The following is a 14919-nucleotide window of genomic DNA, read 5'->3' as shown; positions in this document are numbered from 1 at the left end:
TAATGATTGGGCGACTAGAGTTTGACATTACTTTGTCGTGTGACGGTGGTGATCGATTGACCCCTAGGTCATACCTAAAGGGCGACACTCTTAATTGATTATTTAATTAATCGTATAATGTTACGAGTTAATTAAATTACTTGAAAATTGACGGACGATTTTGGAAGTAAAATTTACGTATCATATTGAAATGTGATTAAATGAGATACGGTCTGAGTAATTAAATTGTATAATTACTCGGATGAAATAAATTGTTTAATGTAACAATTAAATTTGAATGAATTGATATAAATACAATCAGTTGTGATTTATAAATTGGTAAAAATTTTGGCATAAGTAATTATGAAATTACTAAGTCAATTTTTGTATGTGACGTTTTTTTATTAATACGTTGATTTTTAATATGATAAAAATACATAAACAAATATATGTGACATGTGACATGTAACATATAGACAATTGACAAAAATAATATGGACACCATATTATGCAAAGGGCCGAAAATTAGAAGGTGTTTTAGCTAATTATAAGTTGTGTGAAATTAGTGGAAAACACAATGATTATAAAGCCACCTAGCCATGCAAGCCTATTGTTCCTTGTGAAGAACAATTTCTCCATGCATTGGCTCACCCTAAAGCCCCTCTTACACGGTTTTTGGGAAGGGAAAATGATCATTGTTTTCTCTAATAATTTTACCTAATAATACTCTAAAATGTTTTAGATTATTTATTCATTCAACTCATCCAAAAATATAAGTTCTAGAGAAATAAAATCCTCTCTTTATCTCTCATCAAAACCGAAAATACTTAAGTGTTTATAAATATTTTTGGTTCAATTTTCTACTATAATTAATATTATACTAGTTTTGTAATATTAATTAAATTAAGAGGAGCCTTGGGTATAATACATAGGGAGAGATCTTATACTTAGATCTTTGTTCTTCCATAAGGATAAGCTCAAGAACAAGAGAGAAAGGTGATCTCTTTTGTGCCCTATAAACCGAAATACTACAATGTAAGGACATTATTTCTCTTCTCTTTTATTAATGTTTGCATGAATAAAATCCGTTTTAATTTTATGACAAATTAATTAGACATATATGAATATGTTATAATGTATATGAATCTACATTTCCTTCAAGAAAAGGCTCCAATACCTAGAGGAGCAACTGATGTACCTTAAGGGTGATGACATTTATAGGGAGAACAATCGCAAGTATGAGGCCGTCAATTCCAAATTGCCAACTAACTTTAGTATGACGGATATCCCTAAGTTCAATGGACACGAGAACCCTTTGAACCACATCCGTGCCTTCAAGGATTACATGTCTATCAAAGGCATCAAACCCGAGATGTTCTTAAGGATCTTTCCTTCATCTCTTGATACCATCCCAAGGCAATGGTTCTACTCTCTAGATCACAAGAAGGTCGCTACTTGGGAAGATGCCGCAATCGAGTTCTCCAAGCAATATGTGGATAATGCCGAGATCCAAGTCAACATGCGTACTCTAGAGGTTCTTACCCAAAATGACAAAGAAGGATTCACCGACTTCCTAAGTAGGTGGAGGAAGACTAGCACTCAACTAGTAGAACGCCCGGACGAGGCTACTCTTGTGGAGAAGTTTGTGGATAATCTCAAGCCCATCTATGCCAATCATTTGAGATACCAAAACATCAAGACTTTCAAAGACTTGACCGTACTAGGGACAAGGATTGAAGACGACATCTGTAAAGGACTCTTGTCCAAAACGGTAGGTCGAGGATATCAAGGGTCCACAAGTCGTTCATACGGCTCTACTAGTAAGACCGATGAAGTTAACCTTCTCGAGCCATCCAAGAAAACTACCCCACCAAGGAAATTCACAAACCTTGGGGACACTTACTCCAACGCTCTAAAGAGGCTAATGAAGCAAGGTAAACTCCAACCCATTGGACCTACTCCCGAACCCGAAAGGAAGTCCAAGTTTTGGGACGAGAACTCATACTGTGAATACCATAGGGGCAAGGGGCACAACACAGAAAAATGCTACAAGTTAAAAAACGTGCTTCAAGACATGATTGAAGATGGTCGACTCCCAATACCACCGGGAGGTAAGCCCAACAACACTCAGAATCCTCTTGGAGTTCTAGTGATCACAAGTGATGAATCTACCTTAGATTTCTCACACCTCATTTCTCCCATCGAAAATGAAATTCATGCAATCGAGAATGAAGGGCTCTACTCTACTATCTCCCCTACCATTTCCGACTTCATCACATGGGCAAGGAGTGTAGATAGGCAAGTTTGGGAACTAGAAAACATGGTAACAACCTTACGCAATCCCAACGCAATACCCGAAGAGCGTGTGCCGCTAATCTTCTCTCAAATGCCACTATGCAAGAAATAATCACCGTGGTTGATAAACTAGTCGATCAAATCATACGACTAGAAGACGATATCGTGAGAATGAGGGAACTAGCTGCAATCAATGGGGTTTGGGCCGATGATGATGAGGACGAGTACCTCATTGAAAACTCCCTAGTCAAAGAAATAGTCCAAAATGGTGAAGACCAAGATGTGGATCACCTAACTCGTTCGGGTCGTCCATATCAAAACGCTACTCAAAATGGTCCAACCAACGTTGTTACACCAAATGACAACGAAGATGACTCCACTGATCAAGCAATTACAGAAAACAAAGGCTGATCTTTTAGTCTGGCAATTAGTAGCAAGCTCATTCCCACATCGCCAAGCTTTACTGCAAGCTTTGGCCAAACTAAACGTAGCACACAACTCCACTCCTGAAGATGTAGTCAACTTGGTCTTCCAAGAATCACCTAAGCTAAGTAATCCTATTACTTTCTCGGACGAAGATTTGCCACCTTTTAGCGCTAGTCACAACCTTGCTCTATACATCACTGTCATTTGTCTAAAGAAGAATGTGCCAATGACTTTGGTGGATGACGGCTCCGCGGTCAACGTCATACCCCTCAAAACGGCATACAAACTAGGCATGAAAGAGTCGGATAGGACCCCTACCAATCAAGGTGTGCGTGCATACGATGGTACACGATGAAAGGTAGTAGGACTTGCTAACTTAACCATAGCCACGGGACCAATCGAACGAAAGGTTAGCTTCCAAATAGTGGACATTGAAGCTTCATTCAACATACTTCTGGGAAGGCCTTGGATTCATGCTGCCAAAGCGGTAACATCCACCCTTCATCAAAAGATCAAGATCCCACTAAACGGCAAATTAGTGACGGTCACTTCGTCACCCATCAAGGCAATAATTGAAAAACAGTCGAACAATCAAGTCCTTGCGGATCCTGTATACGAACTTGGGGGCTTCCAAAGTGTAAGCGTCATAGAAAGTGAGTTGGCACCCTTATACTATAATCCCTACTCTAACTTGGTGGTCAACCACATACTCAAATCCCAGGGATACTTCCCTGGAATGCCTTTGAACCCTATTCGAAAGAATGCCTTTGAACCCTATTCGGAAGAATACCTTCGCACCATACAAGGAAGGCAACTCAACAAGGATACCACTTGGACTAGGGTACAAACCTACAAAAGAGGAGGTTCTCGAAATGCTCGCCCAAGTCCAAAACCGCAAGCACGTAGGAGTCCAAATGAGGCCCTATCTCCCTACTTTAAATAGGTACTTTGTTCAAGAAGGAAGTCTAGAACTCTTTCACGGATTTCCCGAACCTTGGCATTATCTCGAGAGGAAGTTAGCCGGAATCGAGATCTTTCACGATTGCTACTTCATCCCTCCAGAAACGGTTCCTACCGTCAAAACCCGTCAAGCACCTTGCTTAGACGAACAAGCTGTTAGCCTATTGTTTGGAAAAGATCGATTCGTTAGGGCCGCGCAGGATGAGATCATTACTATGATACTTCAAGACGATCGCTTCAACCCCACCGCGTTAATCACAGAAACCGACGCAAGACAGCAGAAAGGATGGAGAAAATCTATCAAATGGACCAACAATCAAGGAAGACTCTTCAAGCTCACCACTGGAGAAGGAGAGATGTTCAAAGGAGAACCAGAAGACGATGAGTTCGAGTCGGAGTCGGAGTCAGAGTCGGAGTCTAGAGAAGTCATTAGAGAGTCTACTCCTGTCGTCATCCCCACTCCCTTCGTTTCTCCTAGCTTAGTCTCGAGTAGTCACAGTAGTTCGGGAAATGCCCCAACCATCGTCCTTTGCCGCCACCGACCATGGATCAGTTGGCTTCTTTGTTTCAACTTTACTCAAATTTTAATATGAATAAATCGGGTTCGCTTACTCTTTGTGTTATCTTGAGTGCACTGCTTTTACGATGATACTGAGGATGACCAAGACCCAGACTCAATCGAAATACCTCCCTACGTAGCCAAAGAAATACTACAGGAAGGGGAAGGGGGACCAGTAATAGAAGACACCGAACCCATCAATGTAGGAACCGAACTAGAACCCCAAGAACTTAGGATAGGGACTACCTTGAGCTCCACCGAAAGGGCCGACTTCATAGACCTCCTGAATGAATTCAAAGACGTTTTCGCTTGGTCCTACAAAGACATGCCAGGGATCGACAGGGATATCGCTGAACATAGGATTCCGATTAAGCCAGGTTTCAAACCTGTGAAACACAAGCTTCGACGAATGAGAACGGAATGGGCTCTAAAGATTAAGGAAGAAGTTGACAAGCAATTCAAAGCCGGGTTCATCAAAGTTTCCGAGTATTCTGACTGGGTAGATAACATAGTACCCGTACCCAAAAAGGATGGGAGAATCCGTGTTTGTGTTGACTTTAGGGACTTAAACAAAGCAAGTCCAAAAGATGACTTCCCTCTACCTCACATCGACATACTGGTAGACAATACTGCGGACCACGCATTACTGTCCTTCATGGATGGGTATGCGGGTTATAACCAAATCAAGATGGCCATGGAAGATATGCACAAGACCGCGTTCGTCACCCAATGGGGAACCTATTGCTATACGGTAATGCCGTTTGGATTAATCAACGCCGGAGCTACATATCAACGCATCGCAACTACACTCCTACATGACATGATGCACAAAGAAGTTGAGGTATATGTAGACGACATGATTGTCAAATCCAAGGAAAGAGAAGGACATATCGCGAACCTTCGCAAGTTCTTCGCAAGACGACGAAAGTACAACATGAGGCTCAATCCTTAGAAATGCACATTCGGGGTAACATCTGGTAAACTCCTGGGATACGTTGTTAGCCAACGAGGTATAGAAATAGATCCTTCCAAAATCAAAGCTCTGATCGAAATGCCACAACCCCAAACAGAAAAAGAAGTCAGAGGATTCCTAGGAAAAGTGCAATATATAAGTCGATTCATATCGAAACTTACGATGATTTGTGAGCCTATCTTCAAGAAACTCAAGAAAACAGACCACACCATGTGGGACGATGATTGTCAAAAGGCATTCGACCGGATAAAGGAGATATTGGCTAAACCACCAGTGCTCATGCCACCACAACGAGATCAACCTATTGGTTTATATCTCACAGTAACCGAAACGGCCATGGGTGCCATGCTGGCTCAAACTGTAGGAAGTGAAAAAAGAGCTATCTACTACCTTAGTAAGAAGTTCTTGGAATACAAGTGCAAATACTCACAACTCGAAAAGACATGCCTCGCTCTTGTGTGGGCAACGAAGAAGCTACGCCATTACATGCTTAGCTACTCCGTCAAGATATACTCCAAAATGGATCCAGTCAAATACCTCTTCGAGAAACCCGTTCTCAACGGACGTCTAGCAAGATGGACCTTGATGCTCTCAGAATTCGACCTCAAATACGTGCCACTGAAAGTTATAAAAGGTCGCGCCGTCGCTGAATTCTTCGCAGAAAATCCTATCAATGACGCACAAACAATAGATACTTGGTCATTTCCAGACGAGGATATACTCCAAACTGATGTGGACTCCTGGGACCTATACTTTGATGGAGCATCAAACTTAAGAGGATTCGGAATAGGAGTGTTGCTCATTTCTCCTGAAGGTGAGCATACACCAATTGCTGTCAAACTCGACTTCGAGGTGACAAACAATGCTGCAGAATACGAAGCTTGTCTCATTGGACTACAAGCGGCAGTGAGCTTGGGCATTAAAAACCTCCGAGTACATGGGGATTCATCACTAATCATTAACCAAGTTACAGGATCTTGGAAAATCCGAAGCGAAAGCCTCGCACCTTATCAGGCTAGGATAGACCAAGTCGCTCAATTCTTTGATCACGTAACCTACCTACACCTACCTCGAGAGGAAAATCAATTTGCAGACGCTCTTGCGAAACTTGCATCATTGATTAATATGCCAGATCACATGGTGGAAATGCCTTTGTGCATCGAACGACGGTCAGAGCCGGCTTATGTCCACCAAATCACCGATGAAGAGGAAATCACGCAGGAACCCTGGTTCCAAGCAATCCTGAATTTTAAGCTTAATGGTACCTATCCACCAGATATGGATAAGAGGGGACAACGCGCTATACGCCTACTAGCTTCCCAATACATTCTCATGCAGGGAGAATTATACAAAAGAACACCTCTTGGTATAGTCCTACGTTGCCTTGATCATTCACAGGCACGAAAGGTGATGGAAGAAGTCCATGACGGAGAATGCGGTCCTCACATGAGTGGGCCCATGATGGCAAAGAAAATCACACGTTTGGGATATTATTGGACCACAATGGAATCCGATTGCATCAAATACGTAAGACATTGCCACAACTGCCAAATCTTCGGGAATGTACAACATGTGCCTCCTTCATTGCTCTATACAATGACATCCCCTTGGCCATTTTCTGCATGGGGAATTGACATAATCGGGAAGATAACCCCAACCGGAATAGGAGGTCACTGTTTCATTCTAGTAGCGATCGACTATTTCACCAAATGGGTAGAAGCGGCTTCCTACACTGGTCTTACGGCTAAAAATGTGGCAAAATTCATACAAAACAACATCATCTGTCGATATGGTTGCCCACATGAGATCATTAGCGATAACGGATCACATTTCCAAGTTGAAACCGAGCAATTGCTAGCCAAATACAAGATTAAGCATCACCACTCTTCGCCCTATAGACCACAGACTAACGGCGCAGTAGAGGCGGCAAACAAGAATGTTGTCACGATTCTCAAGAAAATGATTGACAACTATAGAGATTGGCCAAGCAAGATACCCTTTGCTTTATGGGGTATCGTACATCATTAGGATGCCCACTGGGCTACTCCTTTCTATTTGACCTACGGCATGGAAGCTGTACAACCAGTCGAGCTAGAAATACCATCCTTGCGTATTTTACTCGAAAGTCAAATCCCGGAAGCCGATTGGAAAAGGGATAGATATGAAGAACTCATCCTCCTGGATGAACGTAGGCTGCGCGCCTTACATAATGTCCAAACATACCAAGCACGTATCAAACGAGCTTTCAACAAAAGGGTTAGGCCAAGGAACATCAAAGAAGGAGACTTGGTGCTTAAATCGGTTAGAGCTCTCTTACCTGTTGACCCACGGGGAAAATTCAAACCTAATTGGGCCGGACCATTTCTAGTCAAATCCATATTCCCAGGGGGTGCGGTTAGGATCACAGACCTAGATGGGAATGAGTTTTCAAACCCAACAAACCTTGATCAACTGAAACGATACTATGCCTAGAATAGGAATGAAAACGCGCCTCGCGTAACCCCACGTGTCGCTCTTGTGGCACTAAATAAACGGCCCCTGGCCAAGCTGAAATAAGCTAAATGTCACTGTGCTCTTGCATTTTGACAAATTTGTCATCCTCGTATCATCAAACAAACTAAATTCGCACCTTCAGAGTAAGCAAAAGCTCATGCTTATTTTCTACGTTCATTACAAGCTCTTGCTTCGAACAATTATTCTTTTGCATTTATTCGAACTACGCGCAAGGGTTTGATTTCGCTTTTTAAGTTAATACGTAGGCAATCCTTCACGGGATTCAACCCATTATATCTAAAGTGTAAATAGAAGGACATTTGCATTGCATTTGAAATTCGACAAGAATAATGAATAGAAAATCATCACGGTTTTATAACCATTTAACCTTTTTATTTCATTCATCTTCTAATAATAATATGCTACATAATAAAAAATAGAATAGGCTAGGATTCTAAAAATCCCTCCTTTTTATTACAACAACAATAATAATAATAATCAAATAATAATAAAGAGACTTGGGCTATTCCTCCATCTTCCCCTTGCCCTTGTCATTCTTGTCATATTTCTTGTCACGACCTCGAGCCGGACGCTCTTGCGCCACTTCAGACCTAATCACCAACGGTCTTTCTCGAGGTCTAGCTTTTCCATTCTTGCCAATCACCATCTCTGCGACAGGAGTAGTCTTTGATTTCTTCGAAGGATGAATGACTTGAAACCCGGCTTCTTATTCTCCCTCTGTCAGATGCTTCTCCTTTTCTTTCTCTCCCTCGTGCACCTTGTAGTCGATGGGCTCGCGCTTCCTCAATTTGTCCCGCTCTTCCGGAGTTGTAGCCTTTCTTCACCGCAGATAAGAATCCGACACCCATAAAGCGTTGGCGGAGAAATTCAAGAACCACATGTTTCTTTGGGCCCATTTAATAGCCCATTTTCTTCGGATCTCTGTAGTAAGCGCTATAGCAGTCTGCGGGACGGTATCAAGCCTCGGGATCGTCTGTTTCAGCCCAACTTGTCTCATCAGCCTTTCCGGGAAGATGCACACCATAAACTCCAATCCAGGAATGCGCACGGACCTAGTGGGATCCAAAGAAGACACTCTAGTGATGGACTTGAGGTGCCACCACGGTACGACCCACCTGATCAACGGGCCATCATCACTCTTCAGCTTGTTCTTCCAATAATCACAAACCCGCGTGAAGTCCACCATATACAACCTTGTCCTCATCGCGATCGAGCGGGCATGATAGGAAAGCGCATGAACTGGGGGCTCGATCAAGCGGAGCCGTTCCATAAGCCAAACCTACCAAAAGCAGGTGTTAGACATCGAAAAAAAAAACGAAATAAAAAAGGAAATAAAAAAAAAAAAAAAAGAAAAAAAAGAAATAAAAAAGGTGTCTTTTACCTGCAAAATGACGGGACTCCCCAAGAACGGCAGGTCACGGTTGGATTTCCTATTATCCAAACCCAATATGATCTCTCCTAAGCATAAGCAAGTGGGCTCTGCGCGCACTCCATCCGCTCAACAAGGCCCAAAAGACGGGGGTCACCTCTCAAGTCTTCATCAACATGCCCTTGGAAGACATACACATGCAACAAGCAAAAGCCAAATGCCCTCCGCCTAGCAACATGAGAAACGGTGGGGTCGGCCCTATTGATAAAACGATCTATGAAGTCCAACATTCTCACACCTTTTGAGGTAACTAGACGGTCCACCTCAAGTCTAGTCAATCCAAGCAAATCTCTAAATTTGCTTTTGTACCCTTGAGAAGTAGAAGGAATGGCAGGCAAATGTGCGGGGTCCCATCCACCAATAGCAGCAATCTCTTCAGGAAAGGGGCAAATATCACCTCCAGGGAACGCAAAAACATGGTAATTTGGGTCCCAATAGTCAAGGCAAGCATCCAAGAACGGTTTCACAACCTTGATAAGTTTCAAACTCAACAACGATCCAAAGTTATAAGAGCCCATATCATGCTTCTCCATATTTGAAAACTCGTTGGTCCATTCCTTCAAGCGGATCTCCAAAGTATTCATGATGAGAAAATTTATTTTGAGAAAATTTATGTATCTAGGCGAAGATGAGACGGAAGATTTGTGTGAATAAAAGCTCCATCGACGTTTCTATTTATACTAATTGCTGTTTCCAAAAATCCGTCAGAACGGAACAACCTGGGAACAGCGCAGACTGCCGCGCGCTCTTCAAAGGGACGCGACCATGTCGCGCTCTTTCCCGAGCTTCACTTCTGTGATTTTCCGCGTTGTATCTTTCCTAATTCCATAACGAATAATTTCCTATTCCTACAGGTTATTATTTTGGTAAATACGGGAAGATTACCATGTTTCAAGTTTCCTAATTTCGCGGGCACGCATTTCGCGGCGACATCGACATTTCTGCCACTATATCACACTTGTATACTTTCATTCTAGGAAACAAATTTCATTTTCATTTTAGGAAATAATTTTCATTTTAATTTCAACTTGTATATATTGATTTCTATTCTTTAATTTCATTTCTAAACTAATAGATTTCTATTTTTTCATTTTTTAGGGGGTAACCCTCCCTACCGTCCGGTCATTTCCGGCAAAATTTTTGCATTTTTTGCATTTTTCGCATTCTTTTGAGTCTCTCATTTTGCGCTAATTAAGGCCATATGTATATAAAAATGTATGCTTTGCGTGTTTTTCTATGTAAATTTCGGCAGCATGACGGCGTAAACCGTCATCTACCAAACCTGTTCGAAACTAACCTGCAGATACAAGCAACACAACCCAGAAGCAAAGGCACTCATGCCATCATATATATACCAAACGAAGGAAATGTACAACAAACTGGGGGCTCGAGCCCCAAGCAAAGTCCGAAAATGTTCAAAATCAACGTACAAATGTATAAAATACAGCCAACAAACAAAAACTACTGCTGGGCGCCCTCCAACTCTGCAACTCTCGCCACAAGAACGGCGATCTCGGCGTCCCGAACCTCGAGCTCCCTCAACAAGCGAGCTGTCTCCTCCCGAGACTGGGTCAGCTCTCGCTCCAGCCCGCGGTCACCCTGTAAACAATAAAATTAGGCTCATGTCATTTGTTTCAAGCAAAATCAGAAAATCAAAAAAAATAAAAAAAAAAGATAGGCGTAAGGTTCATACCTGACGACCTCGACCGCCGACAAGTGCCTCGACGGCAGTAGCTCGCAGCCGGTTGGCCACCCTCCACAACGCCACAAACCGAGACGGCGCAACCTGCATTTTCATAAAGAAATTCTCAAACAATTGAACAAAACCGAATGTGTTCTTACACAAAGGTTATACAAGTTAGAGGCTCACCCTCCGAATCAGATGCTGCCAGTCGTCCAGGCCAGCATCCGTCACAGCTACGTCAAAGTCACGCAGCTCGGAGATCGTCGTCCTCCCGGTCGCGTCAGTGTACTCAAGGGTCTAGGGGTACTCTGGGGGCTCGATGCCCGCCGCCTCGATCTCCTACAAAGACAAATGGTTCTCATCATTCGATGATCTTTCATCATAAATCTCATAATCAAATCAAGAGAAAAAATAAAAGATACTCACCACTACCGGCCAGTACGCCAACCTCCCGTAAAGGAACGCCGAGTAGTCCTCGCCAGGAAGAAGAAGGGCGTCACCACTGGCACCGCCAAGTCCGCCTCCCTCTCGGCCTCGAAGACTCCCTAAACATCGTCCCGGGAGGATCGACAGAACCGTCAACAGGCCCGCGAGCACCGACGAGCCAAGCGCTCGCCCAAGTACCACACAGACCCATCGACGTCCTCAACGGCGATCGGCCCGAGCTCCTAGGTCGAAGGACCTCAGCTACAAAAGGAGGCGCTCCAGCGTACTCCGCCCAAGGTCGGGGCACCCACTGAGACAAGATAAAAAGGATCATTCCTACGATCAACTTAAAAACAAATATAAGAGGCATGAGCAAATATAAGTGGGATGCTCACGCTGCTCAGCTGAAGAGCGTTCACGTCCCGCCGGTAGACGTTGTGAGAAGAACGCTTGCTCTTCGTTCGGCACATCACCCAATCCCTCACCACGGGATAGGCCCTCTCCAACGGCTCCGTCCTCTTGGGCGCGAGACTCGGAAAGTAGGAGTACACCCATGCCTGCAAAAACAAAATAGTCAATGACGATCTTTCGTAATTTGATAAAGAAAAGGAATTTACTTTGGTCTAAAGGAAGGTTCATACCTCCAAAGAGTAGTCCAGTCCGACAAAGACACCGGGAGAAGTCTCCTTCTCCATCAACTCCAGACGAACCATGGCCCTCATGAAGCGGATGAGGACCGCGAAACCAGCAGTGACCCAGTCCCAACGTCCTAGGGAACTCAGGTTAGAAAGGAAGGGAAGAAGCTTCGTCGACAGCCTCTCTCCCTTGTCTCCAAGGTAAATCGAAGACAGAAACCACCAGAGCCACAGACGAGCCCTCTGCTCAGCTGTACAAGGAGGAAGAGCCGTCTCCCTCCCATCAATCGTCACCAGCGCCGGGGTCTTCCCCGCAAAGTAGTCTCGAACGTAGGAATGGGTATCAAACCCGATCGTCACCTTCGGCGACAAGTTCCAGCCGATCAATCTCCTCGCCTCGGCCAAGTCCGCCCTCATGGCGCCTCCGCCACACCACCTCCTCGGTCCCCGCACGGCACCGTAAATCATGCCGTAGTCCTCCAAAGTGACTCCCACCTCACCAAAAGGCATGTGAAATGTGGAAGTCGTGTCCCAGAATCGGTCCAAGAAAGCACGGACCAGGCTAAGGTTAGCCCGCAACTTCCTCTTCGCGATATCCCTCCAGACCTGAACCAAGGGACCGAACTCTCCACGCTCGATCATGGCCCTCTCCTCCGCCGACAGCCGCTCGTAGTGCTCCATCGCTGTCGTGTAACCCGAGAACGACCTGATGTTCCCGGCCTCCTATTGTGATTTGAAACAAAGCTATCTTTAGTTTTGAATGAAATTTGAAAGAAATTTGGACAAATGAACGAAAGAGGATGAGTAATGAGTAGCGAATTCCTATTTACCAAACTCTTAACCGTCCTGTAGGACATGTGACCCTCTGCAGCCCACACCAGGTGCCTGCTCTCCCAAGTCTCAGCCCACGCAGGAGCTCCTCTCAGCTGACGACCTCCTCGTCCGACGTTGGCCCGTCTCGGGGCCTCCTCCTCCTCGACGGCCTCCTCCTCGTGAGCCTCGTCCCCAGCAGCCATCACCGCAGCGGTGAAGGCCTGCTCCAAACCCTCCTCGACAGTGGCAGCGTCGATCTCCATGGGAGCTCTCCCAGAAGTAGAAGCCTCATCACCTGCAACATTAAAGCAAATTCAGGCCGCGTCACATGACGACAAACCTTGGTTAAGGGATTTTCGAGCCTTCGGAAGCCCTGAAACCGATCTTTTCTTGCCATCCTTGGCCATATTCCCACCTACCCGATCACTCATGTGGTAAATTGGGTCAAGTCAAGCCTAATTCGAAGCCTGGTCCCGGGTTCGAGTCGAAATTCCGGCAGCATTTCGCTATAATGGCGATTATGCCCTAGAAAGTGTCCTGAAAAAGCTGTCACAAACCAAAATTCTGAGATGGTAGAAAGTTTACCCATCATTCAAGGATCCCAAATATCAAGTTTCATCGCAAATGGGCATTCCTAAGGCTACTTTCGAAGCAATTTACGGTTCAGCTGTAAAACCGTCTCAAATTCACTCAAAGGCTCAAAACTTGATGAAAATTCGAAACAAATACATGGTTATGTTACTAACACTACCTACTATCCATTTCCAGTGTCAATTTGACAAGGCAAATTCATTTGGGAGAAAAGCCCCAAATTTTCGATCGAAAGGGTCATAAACCCTAGATTTTTCGGCTCAAAATTGGACAAATGTAGACGATTAATGCAAGATTAAGACACATACCTCGATTAGTCATGTTTAATGTGAGATTTTGAATCAAACCTTGGCGGAAATGGTGAAGATTTGAGAGAGAAATGAGTGATTTGTGTTTCGAATAAAAATGAACAAAACCTCCTGATTTTCGCGTTTTTACGAAGGAAAACCAAATTGGGGAATAGACGCAGCAGGCGCTGCGCCTCTTCCAAGAGACGCAGCTCTTGCTGCGCCTCTTCCTTTTGTTCCCTCCATACGAATTTTCAAAAATTCGTTATGAGTTCGTTATTTGTGGGCCCTCTTTGGTGCGCCTCTTCCCCGATGTTATTTTCATTCTTTTGGTCCGTTTGGCGATTTTCTTTCGTTCCGGCCCGCATTTCCAAGCCCGCAGCAGACTGTTGCGTATTATTTGTTCCGTCCAAGACCTTTTGCTTGTCGCAACGAGCATTCATTCCTTCACACAATTCGACACGCCTTCATTATGTCTCCAGCGAGAGTAAGCGGATATACTTTCCCTCTCATGACAAGAAGAGTCAATTCCCAATCGTGTCTCTAGCGAGAGTAAGCAGACGTACTGTCTCTCTCAAGATGTAAGGATTGACAATCTACCTAAGCAGATTTCCTCCCAGCAGTTCCCGCCTGTGTCCTGCTACTTGCAATTATTTCCCGAAGACTACCCCAAAGCAGTTTTCCTCTCAGCAGTTCCCGCCTGTGTCCTGCTACTCACAATATTTCTTGTTTCCCCGCGGAGTGCGACAAGGGTGTCGTTCTCCAGAAGTTCCCAAATCCCAAAGCCTTTTTTTTTAAGGTTCGTAAACTCGAAATTAGGACTTTCTAACTATAGGATCCCAATCCTTTTAGGTTCATAAGCCTTCAAGTTCCAAAACCAATAGAGTTCCTATACCCAAGCTTTAGTTACCCTTAAGTTTAATTACTTTAGGCCTCACTCCCGACGATGCTTTCCTTTAGGGTCCCACACCCTAGTACCAATCCTTATGTATCCTTTAGGTCTTACCCTTAGCTCCCATGCTCAACCTTAGCTCCTACGCACCTCCGGAAGCATCTCGAGAAGAAGTCTCAGGTATTGTCTCTCCTTATGACTGGCGAGCCTCCTTACGTAGTCTAATGGACTTTAAACGACCCTCCCCGATAGTCGACAGACTCTAAAATGTTCCCGACGACAGGTCCTTGGTTCAGACCCCTTGAACCGCCTCGCGTCGCCATAGTCGTCAGGTTGAAATCTTCGATTGACCTGATGGCTATACTTTGACTTTCGCCTTGTCCAAGCCTCAGTTAAAGTGGGGGCTCTGTAGACACCTCTTTTCTGCACCTCCCGCAAACCACCCGGTGATGATTG

The sequence above is a fragment of the Silene latifolia genome, chromosome X (genome assembly GCF_048544455.1).
Source record: "Silene latifolia isolate original U9 population chromosome X, ASM4854445v1, whole genome shotgun sequence".
In the NCBI taxonomy this organism is placed as follows: Eukaryota; Viridiplantae; Streptophyta; class Magnoliopsida; order Caryophyllales; family Caryophyllaceae; genus Silene; species Silene latifolia.
This window is presented reverse-complemented; position numbering follows the sequence as displayed.